This window comes from Pituophis catenifer, unplaced genomic scaffold, assembly GCF_029215685.1.
Source record: "Pituophis catenifer annectens isolate HBS135680 unplaced genomic scaffold, rPitCat1.0.hap2 SCAF_2, whole genome shotgun sequence".
Classification (NCBI taxonomy): domain Eukaryota; kingdom Metazoa; phylum Chordata; class Lepidosauria; order Squamata; family Colubridae; genus Pituophis; species Pituophis catenifer.
In genome coordinates, this window is record NW_027256882.1 from 22,422,086 (window position 1) to 22,425,383 (window position 3,298).

Sequence of the window (3,298 nt, forward strand, 5' to 3'; positions counted from 1 at the left end):
GGGAAACTACAATGATCCCCAAATTTTCTTGATAGCAGAGATTCAATCTTAGCTATGCTGTCATCTCAGTTGATGTTTGAAGGGTAATCCAGAGGAAATTTGGTGTATTTTTCAGTATTTGAAAAGAGAAAAATAGCATTTAACATGAAGCAGATGTCAGGATTCCAACCGATGCCCTAATTAAATCATGAGCCTCGAGTCAAACTTCAAAAGAAATCCAATTATTTATTAGGAGCTTCATGTCAGCACATTCCAAGTGAAGCCAACTCTGACCCCACGTAATTTACGTTCCAGCTCTGACCCTGTTTTCCCCCTCCCCAAAAGATGTGTCATCAGTCACATTCTCCATCGAAGCAATTTTGCGGGTTGTAGAGATCACTCCTCTCTGGCCACTGTGGATTACCATGGAGACAGCCTTAACAGAGATATGGCTGGAATGTGCTTTTGTTTTGACTGACATGCAGCCTCACCGCAGGTTCAGAGTTCGTTTTCCCATCCCCCTTGCCAATGGCAACTCAAGAGCAGGCCAGAGATGCTTTCTGAGTTGACAGCAGATTTTTCTTCCATCAGATTCACTGTTGGAGTGAAACTTTCAATGGGGTGGATGAAAGTGGACAAAGATACCTACAGGAAAGAGGGGAAGGAGAGGAGAGGAGAGGAGAGGAGAGGAGAGGAGAGGAGAGGAGAGGAGAGGAGAGGGAAAGGGAAAGGGAAAGGGAAAGGGAAAGGGAAAGGGAAAGGGAAAGGAAAGGAAAGGAAAGGAAAGGAAAGGAAAGGAAAGGAAAGGAAAGGAAAGGAAAGGAAAGGAAAGGAAAGGAAAGGATGAGGTTTTCTAAGACTCAGGGTGAAATGCTACTCATTCGATTTTCATTTCGGTAAGAAAAGGGACATGTTACATGGATGGATGGATGGATGGATGGATGGATGGATGGATAGATGGACATCTGGACATCTATTTGATTTGTATGCATTCAATTCCAGACAGATGCACAGCAGCTCACAATAAAAAAATGAAGTATCCACCCTAAAGCATAAAGTTCTGAATAATAAGGAATGCACAGTAAGTCTAACGCCACATCAGCATCATAATGTTCAAAAGTCCACAGTAAGAAAACAGTAACTTCATCACATCAAAAGCACAACTTTATAAAATAAACCAGTCACATATAATAGCATAAAAGAAAAACAATTGGAAATCAACCCAGCAGAATGATAGGTGTCCCAAATGCCCACAGAACAATTTGGTTGTGGATGCTTTCTGGGAATCCACTACGTTGAGTTACATTGGGACTTTTTCAGTTGGATCCCAGTTCACCCTGCAGGGAGGATTTTGCAAAACTCCTACTTCCCCAGCTAATTATTAGAATGATAGTGATTTCTTTCTTGCCTTCTTGCTAAATGTCAAGGGATTCTTTTTCCCTCTGGAAATTGTCTGAAGGAGGTCAACAGACTCAGCAGCAACACATTCAGCATCAGGAAAGTTAGTGTATAAGTTGTCTTGTCACCCTGGAAAGCTGGACTGAGCTTCATGGACACCAGGAGCTCTGCTTCTTCATTGGTCCAGTTTCCATCATTGGGGAAGTTCTCTCTGGACTTCATATTATATTAGAAAAGTCAGTCTTGAAGCAATCTGCTTTCAACGTCTCCAAATGCTTCTGCTCTACTGATTCTGAGATCAGATGCAAGGCAGGGGATTCCTTCAGCTAACCCAGAAATGAACCCACTGCTTCTGCTTCTGATGGAGCTTTTGTTGCCCCAGGCAGCCTGTGTGATTCTCGGCACCAAGTGCTTTTTGACTTTGGGAAGGAATGAAAGAGACCCACTCAATCATTACAGGCCAGGAGATCATCTCATCGGTGGGCTCTTCTCTGCAACAAATAATCTACAACCTGAGCTGAAGAATTTCAGTTTGAGTCCTTCTAAAATGGTTCATCAGTAAGTCTCATGATGTTGATTGATGTTATGTTACGTTGCCTTTGAGGAAAAATGGGGACGGAGGAAGGCAGTGAGGTTTTATTTTATTTTATTTCTTTATTTTATTTAGTTTGTCAAACATGTACAAGAAAAGTGGTATAAGTATAGACATGAACACAGGAGATGAGTATAAATAAATGGGGATGGTAGGACAGGGATGGTAGCCATGCTGGTGTGCTTATGCATGCCCCGGTACAGACCTCTTAGGAATGGAGTGAGGTCCACGGTAGACAATTTAAGGTTAAAGGTTTGAGGGTTTGTGCAAGTAACCACAGAGTCAGGTAGTTCATTCCAGGCATGGACCACTCTGTGGCTGAAGTCGTATTTTCTGCAATCGAGTTTGGAGCGGTTTACCTTAAGTCTGTATCTATTGTTTGCCTGTGTATTATTGTGGTTGAAGTTGAAGTAGTCATTGACAGGTAGGACTTTGTAGCAGACAATTTTGTTTACTACACTTAGGTCAGACCATAGTCGGCATAGATCTAGATTGTCCAAGCCCAAAATTTCAAGCCTGGTGGCATAAGGTATTCTGTTGTGAGCAGAGGAGTGGACGACTCTTCTCGTGAAATACCTCTGGACTCGCTCAATTGTATTAATGTCCGATATACAGTGTGCATTCCAGGCAGATGAGCTGTATTCGAGAATTGGTTAGGCAAAGGGTTTGAATGCACTAGTTAACAATTCGATGTTAATAAGAAGTTTTGCAAAATTAAGTTAACAACTCTTAATGCTTTTTTGGCAATGCTGTTACAGTGAGCTGTAGGGCACAGATCATTTGAGATGTGTACTCCTAGGTCCTTGACAGAGTGAGGTTAGTTAGTTACTTAGATCGACAGTCACATCTGTATACAAACAGCATGAAGTGGAACACATTATGCAGAGTGTTGAGGGTAAACTGCCCTCTGCAGAGTTGAGCAACGGACCAGACAGCGTTGCAACACAGATACTCTCAGACTCTGAACGTTGTTAGAAAAATAAAGAGTCTTTACTTGTTGTAAAGCAAACAAACCTGGCTTCTCATAAACAAAGATAACACTTTCAATACAAAACAAAGTTTGCTTACAGTTCTAGTTCCATAACACCGTCACAGTATCTTTAGCAGTAATATCACGAGCAGGAGTGAGAAGGAGTGAATGAACTTCCTGCCTTCCTGCCTTCCTTTTATTTCTCTTTTAACCACTTAATCAATTAGTCATCTTGTAGCAGTTAAAGTTACAGTATATATTATCTACCCAACCGTAGGATATGGATCCAACATTCTCCCCTTTGGGTAGACTAATATATTTACAATCTTAAACCATACTGTTCACATGTATCTATATGT